Source organism: Callorhinus ursinus, unplaced genomic scaffold (genome assembly GCF_003265705.2).
Source record: "Callorhinus ursinus isolate GAN/ISIS: 27379988/994484 unplaced genomic scaffold, GSC_fseal_2.0 scaffold35, whole genome shotgun sequence".
Lineage (NCBI taxonomy): Eukaryota > Metazoa > Chordata > Mammalia > Carnivora > Otariidae > Callorhinus > Callorhinus ursinus.
The window spans coordinates 9,849,654-9,867,139 of record NW_027397097.1 but is presented as its reverse complement, the minus strand read 5'-3'; the positions used below and the strand labels follow the sequence as shown (position 1 = coordinate 9,867,139).

General features: G+C 36.3%; 1 long non-coding RNA gene and 1 pseudogene across 1 annotated transcript in view; one reads left to right on the top strand and one right to left on the bottom strand.

Annotated features, from left to right (window-relative positions):
* LOC112840746 (large ribosomal subunit protein eL15-like) overlaps positions 1–7,042 on the bottom strand; it is an 80,472-nt pseudogene extending 73,430 nt beyond the window's left edge.
* LOC141370452 (uncharacterized) overlaps positions 1–17,486 on the top strand; it is a 1,695,799-nt gene that overhangs the window by 931,012 nt on the left and 747,301 nt on the right. The gene's annotated exons all lie outside the window — the stretch shown is intronic.

The following is a 17,486-nucleotide window of genomic DNA, read 5'->3' as shown; positions in this document are numbered from 1 at the left end:
TGTTTTATAGACTACCAAATTATCATTTCTTATCTCAATGAATTAGTCTTAGAAGCTTTTAATCTAATTAATTCTTAACCAAGTATAACACCACAGGGTGATATTTTGTGTAACTGCCAGTGTGCATGGATTTAATTATGGATTTGCAAACAGCTTTAGATAAAATCATCTCTACCTGACCTATGCCTATTCTGGGTTTAAAGTAAGAAACATTTCAGTTAATTTAAATATATTAATCTGCATTTATATGTGTAGTGCATCTGTGTTCATGTACGTGTTCATGGACATTTATTTATTCTTTCTTCCATGTTTGCCTAGAGCTCCTGATACATTTTTCAGTATGGTATCAATAAATCTATGTGTCAATAAATCTATGTGCCTGGAAAATAAGAGACCTGATCTCCATTTTAGCTACTCTCTTTCTCTGGGATTTATTTTCTTGAAATGTAAGAAGATTGGATATCTAGAACTCCAAACTCTAACATACTGTGATTCTAAATTTAATAATGTTGAAATTTATTTCAGAAATCAAATAATTGTTACATTCTAGACTGTTTATGTCTTTCATATCTGGATCTGAGTTCTAGAACTCTTGAACAAAGTTTGTCTTGGTCATTTGCCTTTCCAGATATTAAGTCTAGAAATGTGAGTTGGGACTTTTGGTAAGCGGACACAAGATATTAAGTGACTCTGTATATATATATATTCAAAATGTATGTGCACCTTACTATAAGATTAGAAAGAAATTTTTAAAATTTGGAAATGCAAAAACATCCATTTATCATTGTTACAAGCTACATATATAATACATTATAAGAAAAAAAGAACGAAACTAAATGTTTAAAATATAGTTGCTATCACTGATTAATTGGGGATATATATACATAAAGTTCTGCTCTAAATTAAAAAGGACAGTGTCTTCTACATAAAATTATTATAGGCGTTGAATAAAACAGCATGTATAAAGTTTCTAAGTATAGATTTTGGCACAGAAGAATAGTACTTCTTACTTTATTATTTATCTCTGCAACATCTTACTATAGAAAATGTTAAAAGCATACAAAATAGACCTAAGAGAATAGTGACCCCATGTGTCCATCATTCAGCTTCAACATGTATCAGGTTGTTTTGTCCCTCACCCAATGAGTATTATCCTGAAGCAAGTAGCAAACATCATAAAAATTTATCTGTAAACATTTAAGTATGTTTCCTTTTGTATAAAAACAACCCAAATAATATCATCACATTCAATTAGCAATAATTTATTGGCAATAGATCACTCAAGTTTAAACACAGTTTTCCACACTAGAGGAAAAAGTAAAAATGGAAGGGAAGATGATCATAAATCCCTGTTTGTTTTCATATTATGTGTATGAATATATATATATTTTTTTCTTTCTGTTTTATTATATTTTTGAAAGGGATGTTGTACCTGAATCTCAGAGCACAGGTCATTAATGAACCTAGAGCTGGAGGGATGTAAGATGGTGGAGGAGTAGGGTGATCCTAAGCCTGATTCCTCATTCAAACACAGATAGATAAATATAAAATCATTCCAAACACCTAAGAAATCAATTAGAAGTCTTAGAGAACAAAGCTACACATCTAATGAGCCTAGAGCTTAAACACTTCCTGACTCTTAGGTCAGTCTCCTCCCTATTCTACTCTAATATGTATATTTTAAGAACTGATAAATTTCCCACTGTAAATAAATATAGTTGATTCTACTATTTGTGGTAGTTATGTTCTGTAAAATAGCCATGAACACTGAATTAGTGAATCCTGAACGTTGTTCCTGGAGGAAATACAGGGTTAGGTGCCTGCAAGCTTCTGTTTACATTTGTTGTCAACCAATTAATACATAACTTTGTTTTATGTGTGTTTCTGTTAAAGACATTGTACTTAATATACACTGCAGATTCAATTAACATTGACCTCATGGCCAATAGCACTAAAACTGATGCTGAACAAGGCTTCTTGGATACATGCATTTTGTCCACAAAGTAAATCACAGCCTTCTTACACTTAGGAACACTACACAGCACTTTAGCACTGCCCTCAGGGCCCATTTTAGACAGTGAAATTATCACAAAAAGTACTAACGTGAAAAAAAAAGACAGTAAATATACTGGGGAGAGGGGTGACAATAGTTACAGTCCAAGTCCTGAAAAAGAAAGCAGAGCATTACTTTGTTTGACCTCAGGTGGGAACTTGCATGTAATATAACTCAAATTTTTCACCCTTCTACACATATATGAGAAAAATCATGAAAGCCCATAAGTGTTGATTTTGGGGCTACAGATAAATTTTAGTAAGTAGAATTTGCAAATATCAAATCTATGAATAATGAAGATTGGTTGTACTTGCATTTATATACATGTATACATTTAGAACTTGAAAATTAACCTGGGAGAATAATTGTAAAGAATATTAGGTTATAGAGTTTATGGGGCAAAGAAGGGGACAAAGTTTATGGCAGAGCAGTAGCACGTAAGTTTTCAATATAGAATTCGATGAAATTAAGTAAGTTGAAATAAAACACATCCAGAACTTTTGAGTAACATTCCTGAGTCTGTTGATGAGGAAGGAGCTGGGGTGTCCATACCATGATGTGATGAAAAAAGAGATTCCAAAACTCTGCTATTGTTGCTGTGTTCTGACCTATGCTGGCGTATATTAATCCCTGAAGAGATATTACTCTATAACACTGTGGCTTACACACCAAAATTAGTCCTTCACTTCTGACAAACTAATATTTTGTGACTATTCAGAGTTCACTATCTTGACTATCCAAGTTTTTTTATTCTTCAGATCATAGTGAACACATAATTTTCAATGAGACCAAGAGGATTTGCATGATAATTCAAGAACGGCTTAGCAGTCAACAAATAGTAGGGGAGAAAAACAGTTAAGACAATAAAGATTCTTTTTTCCATGAAAATATTATATCTTCACATATATAACTGAGGATTAAAATGAAATAACCCTTAAATAAGACGGACTAACTTCTGACAGCTAACTTCTAGACCCCTCAGTGGCAAAGCCAAACTCGAAGTAACAGTGGCCTTTGGACATAAGGTCCATGGATATAATTCATGGGCTTTCTTTATCTTTCATAAAGTTATCTGGGAGAAAAAGCAGCGGTCATGCAAACTGCCCCAGGTCTTAAACAAAACTAACATTTGAAGAGAGCAAAATTTTTAGTCTGAAAATAGGAAACATGAAGGAAATGACCATTAGATTGATTAATTCCAAAGGATTTAGCACGTTTCTTTTCCATAGGGTGACAAACAACTTGAAAATGTTGAGGATGTCTTTCCTGGAGCTTTACAAAGGCACTTTGCTTCACTAATCTAATTCTTTGGTGGAGCCATTAATTTTGCCTCAAAGAAAAAGGGATATTTTAGCTCATAAGAAACTCCACAGTCACAAAGCAGAGACTTGATGTGATTAAAACAAGCTTTTTCCATGATAGGCTCAGCTGAGGAATTTGGATAAATGCTAATTCTGTGATTTTCATATTTCAGTGATTTGGCGCTCTTATCAGTTCCCATTATGCTAACTTTTTTTCATGAAAATGAAAAGAAAATGAGGGATTGCAGTTCAAGTTTCCTCTTAATGTGATGGCTGCCTTCTGTGAGAGTCATCAGGAAGTCAGCTCACTCAAATTTTGAAAACTGACTAGAATCCATAATTATGGATGTCTGAAGCCCGTACTCTCCTAAAGACCTGTGAATACTCCTTGGCTTTCACACAGTCAACAGGATTCCCTGTGCTTCTGTTCTTTATCCTTAAAACACTCCCAATAGAAAGCTAGTGAGTTGCCCAGGTCATTTATGGTGGGCAGAAAAACTTGTTTCTAGAATATTCTGAATATTTAAGAAAATGGAACTATCTCCATATGATGGTATTAGGAAGTGGACCCTTTGAGAGATAGTTAGGTTTGGATGAGGTTATGAGATGAGAGTCCCCATGATGGGATTAATTTCCTTACTAAAAAAAGGAAGAGATACCAGAGCTGCTTCTGCCACAAGTAGACATGGCAAGAAGGTGGCCATCTGAAAGCCAGGAAGAGATCCCTCACCAAGAACCAAATCTGTTGGCGCTTTGATTTTGGGCTTCTTAACGCCTCTTAGAACAGGGAGAAATAAATGTGTGTTGTTTAAGCCACCTAGTTGATGGTAATTTTTTAGAGCAGACAGAGCTATGACAAACAGCAATAAAAATAACCAATAACACAACAACAGTAATTATAATGTATCTCATATACCATTTAGGAGAATTCTTTCTCTGTTGACCCCACCACCCAAGTTATTGAATTGAGCCTCTTCCCATTTCACAGATCATGGGAAACCAAGTATTCTCTCCCAAAGTCTGCTCAACTTCTCTGTTGTTTCATCTTCATGGACTCTCTGCTCCCTGGGCTCTTATTTCCATACACCATCTCTTTGATACTATTCCTTATCCTTGACATGCAACTTTGCATTCCTTTGCATGTAAAACAGAAACACAAATCCACTTGAGTAAAACATTTGTGGGCACAACTGAGTTTGCTGAAGTTTTTTGTTGCTGTTTTGTTTGTTTGTTTTTGAGGGAGGGGAATGCTGAAATAGGAATAATGGTGAAGCAATGCAAGCAATATTAAAATCCATTTTAAATAGATTATTTCTAAATTTTTTGTGTGTGAAAACCAAAAAGTTTTACTGTTTACATTAGTTTTCTATGGCTGTTAAGACAAAATACCACAAACTTTTAGTGGCTTAAAACAATGGATATGTATTATCTCATGGTTCTGGAAGCTAGAAATCCTAAATTAGTATCACTGAGTCAAAATCAAGGTATCAATAGGACCGCGTTCCCTCAGTAAATTCTCTGGGTTGAATCCATTCCTTGCCTCTCTCAGCTTCTGCTGGCTGCTGACATTCCTTTGCTTATGGCTACATCACTCCAACTGGGCTTCTATTTTTATATTACGTCTTCATCTCTGTGTGTCCAATTTCCCTCTGCCTCTGTCTTATAAGGACATTTGTGATGGCATTAGGGCCTAGGCAAATAATCCAGGATAGAGGTGCCTGGGTGGCTCAGTCGTTAAGCGTCTGCCTTCGGCTCAAGTCTTGATCCCAGGGTCCTGGGATCGAGCCCCACATCAGGCTCCCTGCTCAGGCGGGAAGACTGCTTCTCCCTCTCTCACTCCCCCTGCTTGTGTCCCCTCTCTCACTGTCTCTCTCTGTCAAATAAATAAATAAAATCTTTTAAAAAAATAATAACCAGGATAATCTCCCCATGCCAAGATCCTTAATTTAATCACATCTGCAAAGACACTTTTTTTTTTCCCTTTCCCTGTAGGGTACCATTTACAGCTTCCAGAGATTTGGAGCAGATATCTTTGGGTGGTCGTTATTTATCATACAGTGTTCTCACCTAATTCCAGCCTATCTCCATTTGGTTACTTCCTCTTCTCTCTCTCTTCCCCCTCTTCTGTTTTAGTAACCTCTGCCTTCTAAGGAGAGCTAAACTCTTCTCCCTGTATTACATGAAACAAGTTGTTTCAACAACTCATCTGTTGCATACTTATGAAGGTACTCCAGACAAAAACAAAACAAAAAATATAGGAATAATAAACAAAAACCTATTTAACAGGAACCATGATTGCTACAAAGTGAGAATTTATTTTCCAATTATTACAAAAGATTTGTTTCATTTTACTTATATTATCTCTCAAAATCTCATGACAATTTAAAAATAACTGTAAATATCTTAATATTCTTGTGACAATAACTTTTTTAAGATTTATTTATTTGGGGGGTATGCAGAGAGAGAGGGAGAGAGAATCTCAAGCATACTCCATGCTGAGCCCTGATGAGCAGCTACATCCTACCACCCTGAGTTCACAACCTGAACTGAAACCAAGAGTCAAACACTTAACTGACTATGCCACCCAGACCCCCAATATTCTCCTCACAATTCTTAATGGAATATGGTTAGTTTCTGTATTTTATTTATTTTTTTTATTTTTTATTTTTTTAAAGATTTTATTTATTTATTTATTCATTTGAGAGAGTGAGAATGAGAGATAGAGAGAGAGCACATGAGAGGGGGGCGGGTCGGAGGGAGAAGCAGACTCACTGCTGAGCAGGGAGCCCGATGCGGGACTCGATCCTGGGACTCCAGGATCATGACCTGAGCCAAAGGCAGTCACTTAACCAACTGAGCCACCCAGGTGCCCCAGTTTCTGTATTTTAAAGATGAGGTAAAATTGGCCTCAAAAGATAGGTGATGGTGCAAGTTTATATAGCTAGGGAGGGGAGGAGCTAGAAGTAGTACTCTCTGACCCCAAGGCCTCATTCTTAATCACTAAGCTTTACTGCCCCTGGAAGCTCAGCTTGCTAGTCCATAAAAAGAGATAGAAGTATCGTTAACCAAGTATTACTTGCAATGTTAAATAGAGAAGTTCAGGTGAAAGTACTAAATAAATTATAAAACTTCCCTCCGTAATTACCACCACTACTGCCACCACACTCTTGATACCACTATCACCACCAACACCACCAACATCACAGTCAACACTACCATCACCATCACCATCACCTCCACCTCCACTACTACTGTCACCTCCTTTACCACAGGCTCCGTCATCATAAACACAACTACCACCACCCCCACCACGCCTCCATCAGCACTGAAATTGTCATCAGTATCACAGCTTTCATCACTCTCACGACCACTACTACTACCACTGCTAGTACCATGACTGTCAGTACCCCTGATGCTGCTACTACCATCACCTCTAGTGGTGTGCTCAACCTGGCTCACACCAGCTCATCAAATATGACTTAGGATCTCCCTTCAACTCTGCTTTCACTGATACCACATCGATAACTCAAAATACACCATGGTAGGGGTATTTATCCCATGAAAATTAGGAAATACTACAAACCAGCGATGTTTATCTCCCAGCACACCAGGAATCCACATGCCACCAATGCCACCATACCAGTGCCACCATCATTACTACCACCAGCACTTCCAGAACTACTGCCATCATATCATTCTCAGTGTTTTCAACCCACTGTAATTATTACCATCTGAAAGATGACACTTAGTTTTTTTTCCTCAGATGAATCAGCATGTCATTGTGATTATTTATGTGGTTATGCATTAGAAAATAATGTAATTTTTGGCCTTGGTACAGGAGCCTACTATGTAAGAGCATAATGGAACATGGGGTGGGAGTGGGGTGAGGGGACATCCTCCAAGCTCAACATCCTTCTTGGCTATAAAACATGCTGTGAGGTTTTGCTAGATTTATTGGACAGGCAAAGTCTGTCCACACCAAATCCATTAAAACAATCCTGCTAGCACTCCATTATTGTCACATCAGTTAGGCTGCAGGTGGCTTGAAATACATTTATCTCTAGGAATAAGAGAGAGTGGTGGTAAAGCTGACATGTCTACATACCTGGGGAGGTTTGAGGCTGTGAGTAAGGAAGCTCTTCTTTTATTATAGCATTGCACAGGGCTAAAAAGTGAGTTGAATGTGGCTTAGGATGCTGCAAATGAGGTCTTTAGTCTTTCTTTAGAGAGAAAAAGGCATAGAAAGCAAACAGGAACATACATAAAAATATTTGCTAAGCCCTTGTGAACTCCGCCTTTATAATATATACACTGTATGACTGATATTATTTACATTTTACTAATAAGTGGACGGAAACTAGAAGTAAAATTACAATACGTGGCAGGAGTTCAAGTCCATCCTTTCCTACTGCATCTATTTCCTCATAGACAGGAGGAAGGAGGACATTTAATATAAAGACTTAATAGGTACAAAAACAAAGATCCTTTCATGTGCATCTCTTTATATTATCAAAATAAATTTGTAAAATAGGCATCACTATCTCCATTTTACAGTTCAGGAAAAGGATATTTAAAGAAATTACGTTACTTATTCAAAGCAAATCAGCTTATAAGAGCCAGAAGGAGGATTCAAATTTATAGTACAATATTCTAAACACTAGACCCCCACCCTTCTTCCCCTACCACAAACTTTAGGGATGTTAGTGCATAGATTTTAGTGGGAATTGAGTCAGATTGTTTTATAACATGACTTAAAATATTCTTTGCTCAGTAGCCACCTAAAGTTTTATTTTCATGTTATAGGCAATTTGTTTTGTTTGAGTTTGCTGTTGTTGTTGTTTCTTTGCTTTTATGTTCTGAATTGCTTGAAATCATGTCAGTTTATGTTGTATGGGTGGCTTTCAGATTGATCACTGAATAACATACTCTGTAGATTGCCTGCATTTAATCCAGTATATTTGAAATCTAGGACTTTGTTATTGTGCACACTAAGATAAATTAATTAGTTGACCTTTTGAGGTTCTTTTTAGGCAGTGTTATTAATTGTCCTAATTATTTAGGTCTTTCTAACCCTTCTTTAAAACCCTGTATTGATTCTAATTACTGTTCTTTATGTGATTATTATCTAATGTCTTGGTGAATGCATGTATGAACATTTATCTTGAATTTTCTCTCTTTACCTAAAGCGAGATTTTTTTTTTAAGCAACTTGTCTCCCCTTTAATCAGCTGTCAACTTTGACATAATGCCAGTGGCAGAAATAAACAGAAGTAATCTAATGGTGAGAGGCAGTAGAAACAATTTAATCCTAGATTAAGGAATTCCCAGCTGTTACTAATGTGTATACAAGATGATGTTTTAGCAAGAATTTTCTTTGTTCTATATCCTCAGTATTTCCTTTAGTATGTTCCTTTTCTTCTACTTTCACTGCCATTGACTTTTAGAGACCCTTACTTTCATTCAGGTGAAGTCCACATTATTATTTAATATAGTCTTTAGATGTGTTCAGACTCACTCAGAATGATAGCTTGACCAAGCTGTATTTTCTAGTCTTGAGCCTTCCCTATGTAAGAGAAGGGGATGACGGTAGAGCTGGATTAGCTGCTTGCCTGCCTTCTTCCTGTCCTGCTGACCGCTGCTTAGGTGCCAGTTGTTCTGACATAGGCATTGTCCTCTGTGCTGAAGATACACAGAATTCTATCAGTAGAGTGGAAACAGCACTAAAAACACTGAAATTAGTGGTTCCATAAATACAGAGGTCAAGTGGGGTCTCACCTATTTTGTGTATGGAGAGGATGGTGCATCTGGGAGGGTGTATGAGTCTCTTAAACCTAATTTTCAGATCCTTTATGATCCTAAAGGATATAGTCATTAACTAGGTAGAAAAGGGCAAGAAAAGAAGGAAAATTAATTCTAAAATATTTTATGTACATGATAGTATTTAATTTTCACATTGCCTCTATTAAATAAACATCAGTTGTTACATTTCTAAACAATAAGCCAAAGCTGAGAGAAGCTAAGTAATTTCTCCAAAATTATCACTTAGTAATTAGTCAAGCAATGGTTTAATGCTGTATTGTTTTTTTTAAAAACAAAACAACAGGACTAAAATGGAGTTGCTTATGCTAAGTGCCATGTTACCAAACCAAGACTTAATTACTGTTTCAGCTCTCCCACAAATGGCACCTTAAATCAGACAATCAGGGATCACCCGATCAGCATTAGTTAGGTAATCTGCCTGATGACCTCTCCAGTTACCTAAAGGAAAGTAACTTTGCAATAACCAGATGGCTTTTTACCTACTGTAACTTCCTTGTTCCTGCTCCCTTCTCCCTATAAAAGTCTTTTATTTTGTATAGTTCCTTAGAGCCCCTTTCTTTCTGATAGATGAATGCTGCCTGATTCATGAATCATTGAAAGAAGCCAATAAGATCTTCAAAATTTACTCAGTTGAATTTTGCTTTTTAACAGATTTAATTCTCAAGTCCAATTTCTTTGCTGTACCAGTGCTCATTTTTTGGATTTCACAGATGAGTAATTTTTTTAAATGGAGATTTATCATACATTGCATTTTAAAAAGTAATGGTATTTTGAAAAATAGCTGTTATCTATTAGAAATCCCATTTAATAAAAAGAAGGAATTTTAGTAAAAAATTAGCACAGACACACATAAAGAACAAAAGCAGTCATTTCTAAGAAAAGTATAGTTGGCAATCTCTATCACACACACACACACACACACACACACACACACACACACACGCACACACCCCACATTATTCTAAAATCCATTTTCTTCCTATTTCTGAAAACTTTCTTGTGGATCAGTATTTGGAAACCACTACAGTAGGCTAGTAATTGACAGTAGGCTAGTAAAAAAAAAAAAAAAAAAAAATGGGGACAATTAGCCAAGTGCTGTGATTTTTAAGAGCCACCCTTTCTTTTGGGATAGCCACTAGTCAGAGCATTCCAATGTGCTAGTCCAAATGGCTGACTCCCATATTATGATGTCCTGTGTTTGTTTACATATAGGCCAACTCTGTCTTTAACAAGGGCTTATTTTTCATGGGGATGGGAGGAATCATGGAGGAGAGAGTGAGCAGCCCCCCTTGTATCCACCTCTTTAAGAATGATGGTCAGAGTGAGAATAGAGCTCCTGCAATTAGAATTAGAATTGCCAGCTTTCCCCTCCGGTTTATTGGGAGGAGGACATAAAACTTGCCAAGTGCCCCACAGAGTCTCCCAATGTGAAGTCCTATTTCAGATACTTACTGCCTGCTGCTATCTGAATTTCCATTTAAAAATAATTATCAAAACCATATGGGTTAAAAAGGTTGGGGGGAGTCTTAAAATGGAAATATGTAAATTGCAGCAACTTTGGCCTTTTGCATTTGGCTGAGTCTCCCCCCAGGCCCAGAACTTCCTTCTGTGCCTTTTGCAGTGTGCGTTCCCATGCTGCTGCCCCCACCTGGGCATAGGCCACCCCCTTCTCTCTTTGCAATCCTGCACTACAGCTCTGAGCAGTAGAGTAAACTTAGTTCTCTAGGTCCTAGTGGCTGTCCACTTCTCAGAATCATCTTAAGCTCTTTTTCTCCATGAGAAGTTGTTCCTACCTTCTTGGCCCATTACCAGGTAAAACCACCACTGACTCCTGTGTGTCCCCAGTGTGTCCTGTGCGAACCTCAGTCAAACAAACAAACAAACAACCTCTCACAAATCCATCTGGCTGTTTGTTCTGCTAGATTGTGACCTACTTGAAGGCAAGGCATAATTACTCATCTCTGCATCCCTAACAACAACATGTTACCTCACATACTCAATACATGATTATTGATTGAGTAGGAGCTAACAGAAATTTGATTTAAACTATACAATAATTATTATATTATATATAAAAACATTATATAACATATTATATAATATATAATTATGCAATAATAAACTGGCTCTCCTGAATAGATTAAAAAGGATTTATTATGAATCCTCAAACCCACTATTAGAAATCATATGTAGGTTTCTCACAGGCCATTTAAATTTATGTAAGACATTAAGACTGTTATTGTCAAAAAACAAAACTCAACTTCGTAAATTTTAAAGATCTTATGGGCTTTATTCAATGTGGTTCATGAATAGACAGCATCCCATCTAATAAATAGAAAGGAACACCCAATAGTTGTACAAAATGAAACACTTTTATGCAGAAGGGATGGGGCAAGGAAGTTATCCTAGCAAACTGCTGATTGTGGCAAAGTCACCTTTCTTTAGCGGAAAGCAGGGGTCTATCATGAGTTGATCAGATAATTTTAATCGATTTGTTTAAGACTCCATTCCTGGGGGAGGATGAAACTGCAATTAAGTTAAGTAATAAGTCACAGTTGGGTGACTCTGGGGCTTAGCATATGTGACTATTGGGCCTATTGCCTTGTTTTTAACATTCCTAACTAGACATATTTATGCCATGACATAGTATTTTGGGGTAGGATTGCATGACTTAAAAACAAAAACTGGAAAAAAATAATAATGAGTGCTAACCAGATGCTTGTTCCATAATAATACTAACATCTTAATGTTTAGGCATTGTGAAGGAACAGCTTTGGTGTGACAAGGACTACCTTTAGAGACTTCAAAGTAACACTAGCAAATTTATGTATATTGTAATGGTACTGTGCGTTTTTAATATAAATTTCTGACTTTTCCATATAAAATCTTAACACAGTTTAGCTCTTACGGCATTGTTTTTATACAATGTCCTAGACATAGGTCTAAATCTGAGGTAATATATGTCCGCATTTATCAACATGTGGCCACTAATCACCTGAAATGTGGCAAGTCTGATGTATTGTAAGGATGAGATATATACCAGATTTTGAAAATTTAGGACAAAATAAAAGTATGTAAGGTGTCTTATTAATATTTTTCTTGATTATGTATTAAATGATAATATTTAGAGTATATTGACTTAAAAAATTAACTTCAATGGTTTATTTTTATTTTTTTAACATGGATACTAGAATATTTAAAATTACATACACGCCTCACATTTGTGAATTGGGTTACATTTCTTTTTGACAGTGCCATTCTAGATAGACTATGTAAATGGGCCAGTTTCTGTGGCTACTTTGTGTGTTGCCCTTGAATCTTGGGTGGAAGCACGGAGGGTGGCAACATACAATATCATTAATACATGTTTATTTAGAATCTATCATGCAGCATACCCCGTGATAAGCATTGGAAATGCAAGTTTGAAATAAGCAGTCATGATCCCTGCTATCACAATATGTAACCTAGTGAGGGAGATATATGTTAAACAAAGACTTATTTGAATACCTAATTTGACCAATGTGGTGCTTGGCACAGTAAGAGATATGAAGAAGTACATAAGTCAAAATATCCAGCTTTAAAGAATTTTCAAAGTAGTCAGATACATTTCCTAATAAAAAATGAAAATATTCATTCCACAGTGTATTTTTTTCTCTTTTGATATTTTTCTCCTTGAATATTTAAATCAGTCTGTATTTAACCACAGCTTTTTTAGAAATGATAAAATCTAGGTATTCTGGAAAACTTAAACCTTTGCCTTACTGCGTACCTTGGTAACTGAGCTTGTTGCAAAAGAATGCTAGACTGGGCATGTAGAATCCTGAATGTTAGACTTGTCTTTGTCTTGACTTAGCTTGACTATCTTAAAAAAGTGATTTCTTTCTTTCAGCTTCATAACCTATTTCTGGTGCAAAGGGGTTGGTCTAGGTGATTTCTATATCAGCTAGAATGTTTGTTGCCATAAGTGGAAACCCCAAACTTGGTTAATTGGTGGAGGTTAATTATGGGCCCAACAAATAAAAAGTCCAAAATTCCTCCAATCTCCAAAAGTCTGCAAGGTTTTGTCCAGCAGCTTAACCAGGGACCAAACTTCTCTCCATCTGTCTGTCTGCTTATTTCACTTTGAGATTCATTGGTCCTAAAATGGCTGCCAGCCCCTTTCTATTCATACAACCAGCCTAAGAGAGTGGCATTTGCCTCAGCATTATTAGTGCAAATTCTTAGATTCTTCTTAGAGTCTCTGGTTGGTGGAACTTAGATGGCATACCCATCCATAAACCTAGCTCTGCAGATAAAACAGTAGCCTGATGGGCTTAGTTTAGTTCACATGTTTCACCTATGGAGCCAGAAATAAATTGTTTCCCTGAAACCATGTCGACCCCTAAACAGAAATTGCAGCCACTGTCAAGGGGAAAGGGAGGAGTGAAGGCAACCCAAAGATGCTCCACAGGGCACCTGCATGATCTTGATGAAATTATGTTCATTCTGTGCTACTGCATTATCTTGTCTGCAAGATGATGAGAACACTGTCATACTTAGTGTACAAGATTACCGTGAGAGCAAAACAAAAGAGCCAATATGAAGGTTCCTAGCACAGAGCCTAGCTTTACATAAAATTTTCAGGCATTCATTCTATTTGTCTGTGAGTCTGTCTCTAAGCCTCTCATTTCCCCATTCCTCACTATATTTGTCCATAAAATATATATATGAGAGCTTCTCTTTTGGCGTTTTCCAAAAACTCTAATGTGAATTCATGGTTAACAAATGTAAGTTGTGTGAAACTTTTTATACATCAACATAATTTCATTTATTCTCTCAGAAGCTTAACTAGATTGGTCTGGGTATTTGTTTTAGTGTGACTTAATGTCTAAAGATACATCAGTTTCCCTACATTGACTAATTGCCATTTCCAGCAACACATCCTGAGAAAAACGTTTTCACAATATTCTGCAAACATGCACTGATTTCTCCCTCTGAACTTCCTTGTAAACAACTTATCAAGCCTTCCAAATTCAGCCTGTCATTAATAGAGTAGAAACAGTGTAGTAATTTTTTTGAACTGCTGATGTAGGGTAAACACCAAACATAAACATACACTCCTTTCTCTATATCTGTAAATGCACAGTAGATGCACAAACATGTGATCCAAATCATATTGTTACAAAAATAACCAGAAAGTGCATGTTAGCTTTCCCTGAATTCTGTAAATGAGCTTCAATTACACATATTACTACCCATGGTGATTCTATTTCAAAATGTCTTTGAATTCATCTGCACTGAGATGACCTGGCATCTCTTCAACTCAATATGTGCAAAAGGAAACTCAATTTTGTCTCTCCCTTACCTGATTTTTTTTTTCATGTTGCTTATTTCTGTCAATGAGACCTCCATCCTCTCAAGTCTTAAGGTCTCAGAATTATCATTAACACCTTTCTTTTTCTTATAATAATATCCTACCCTATTACTTTAACCACTATAATATATATAACAAACCTATTTCCATCTCGTCATCACAATTGCTACTTCCTTGGCATTTGTCAAATGAATCTGTGGATACAGTTTCATTAGATGCCTATTTCTAATGCCTGTTTGCTGATAGGTCTTCCTAAATGAACTCCGGAATCTTTGCTTTATTCATCTTTATATTCTTAGCATTTAGCACAGTTTCTAACATATATGCTCATTAAATATGGGTTGAAGTGACATTTGATTTATCCAAGTGCCCCCAGTCTCTCTGCATTCAAAATCAAACTATAACTTGCTGTCTGAATAATTTTCTCAAAGTACAGTTCTGTTCATATCACTCTTTTAATAAACACAATAAAAGGTGCCATTTGTTTAAAGTCTACTGTGTTTCAGGGTTATTCTTCTCAATAACCCTCTAGCAAGCTATCATTTCCATTTTCACTGATGAGGAAATTGAGGTACAGTGAGGTGAGGACACAGGTTGAGCTCACAAAATTATCAAGGTGCAGGTCTTGTGTATAAATTCACATCTCTGTGATCCCAGGGACTGTGGTTTCCACTACGCTATTTGTCTTACTCTGCTCAAAAATTTCTGTAATGCCTCTCTAAAATGGCCTGCCATTTTAGGACAGGAACAGATCATTAAAGATCTAGGTTGTGAGTGTTTGCTGAGGGCTTGTTATTCAGAGTGAGGTGGGTGAGCAGCAGCCTGCCATTGCTCAGAGCTTGTTAGTGATGCTGAATCTCAGGCTCCAGCCCAGACCTACTGAACCAGAATCTACATTTTAACAAGATCCCTCAAGTGATTTGTAAACACATGGAAGGTTCGGACTCATGTTTCAGGAAAACCCTGATTACTAGATACCAGCATTGATTTACCAAGGAGAACCTAGTCATGCTAGCCTAACCTCAGCTCCTTCTTTCATAGGGTTATCAAAGACATTGCTTAAGGAGATGAGGGTGATTTTAGCAATGTGTTGTATACCTGTATAGGGATGCTCTAATAATTCAAGGCTTTTAATTCGTAACAGTCATTACAGTTTGTAATCACATATTTTGGGAATGATTACTTGATTATGAAACTGGTGAAGTTAAAAGTTCTAACAGGCAGGGTGCCTTTATGCTCCTTGCACCATTATTTTCCCAGCACCAAGCATAGGACGTGGTAGGGGTTCAATATACGTGTGTTGAATAAATGAATATGGTATCGAATAATGACCTTGGGGACAAAGTTTGGTAAAAATATGTGGGGCTACTAACAAGGATATTTTAGCTAAGGGATGGGGATTCACATTGAAGGGAAATTTCTAGTGTGTTACATATCTCTCTTTTGTTCCGTACTTATTCTATCACTTCATCTAAGACATTCCAATTATGTTTCTTAAGCTTGTACTTATGATCATCCTGGGGAAAGGTTGAACATGTTAGAGGACAGAATTAATGTCCAATAAGATATTTAAAAGACTGAAATCATGGTATGACTTAAAAAATGAATTTAATGGAACTAAATGTAATAGCATGCATTTTGGTTCAAAAAATCAATGAAAAAAATGAAGGAATTGTGATTTTAGGAAAATGAGTGAAAATACAGTTTTATATGGTACAATATCATTCAAAATAGTGGCATTACTATCCATAAGAATTATATAAGTTAAGGATGAAATAAGAGAAGTGCAGCATCCAAAGTGAAGAAGATTATAGTTGCCTATTTCAAGCCTCAATGAACTTTTCTGAAAAGAGCTAAATAGTCAAATTCTCATCTTTGTGGGCCATAAGTTCTTCTTTATCACAACTACTCAATTCCTCTGTTGTCATGGGAAAGCTGCTATAGGTAATAGGTAAACAAATGAGTGATTGTGTTCCAATAAACTGTTTTATATACACTGAAATTTTAATTTCATATAATTGTCTGAAGTATTCTATTTTTTAATTTTCTTTTCAACTATTTAAAAATGTAAAAAACATTCTTAGCTGATGAGCCATACAAAACCAGGCTAACCCTGGTCCACAGGCCAAAATTTGGCAAACACTGCTCTATTCTATTGTAGTCTGAGTCCATATAGAATTTAGTTATTGGATGCCAACCGTTTGGACAGAAATGGATAAATTGTTAGGTCTTCAAATAAGAATGAATATCATTCTGATAAGACTAGGGGCACTTGGGTGGCTCAGTTGGTTAAGTGTCCAAGTCTTTGTCTTTGTCAGGTCATTGTCTCAGGGTCTTGAGATCAAGCCCTGCATCGGGCTCCACACTCAGCAGGGAGTCGGCTTGAGATTCTTTCTCTCCCTTTGCCCCTCTCCCCAACCCCTGCTTATGTGCTCTCACCCTCTGTTTCTGAAATAAATGAATAAAATCTTAAAAAAAAAAAAAGACTGAAAAGTACTGCTACGTGAAGAAAATAAAATGAAAATGGAATACCTAGTTTGGAAAAGAAAAGATTTTGTACAACATGGTTTCCACCTTCAAATAATTGAAAGTAAATTTAAGAAAATATGAAATAGGGTTACAGAGGTAGTGTATCACTGCATCTTCAGGTACAGAATTTAGATTCAGAAAGGCTTGGTGTCATCTTGGAATGTGTATGATATTTTGGACAATATACTAAATATTTTCCTGCCCCCCTCCTCATTTATAAATTGAAGAAAATTACAATACCTATCAATTAGTCATTTTAATGTAAAATAAACAAACAAAAACAAAGAAATTTAAAAAATGCTCCAAAACTTAGTGGCTTGAAACAACAATCATATATTATTTCTCTCAATTCTGTGGTAAACTGGGCAGTCCCTCTGTTGTTTTTGTCTGGACTCCCATGTATGACTACATTCAGCCAGAGCATCAGCTGG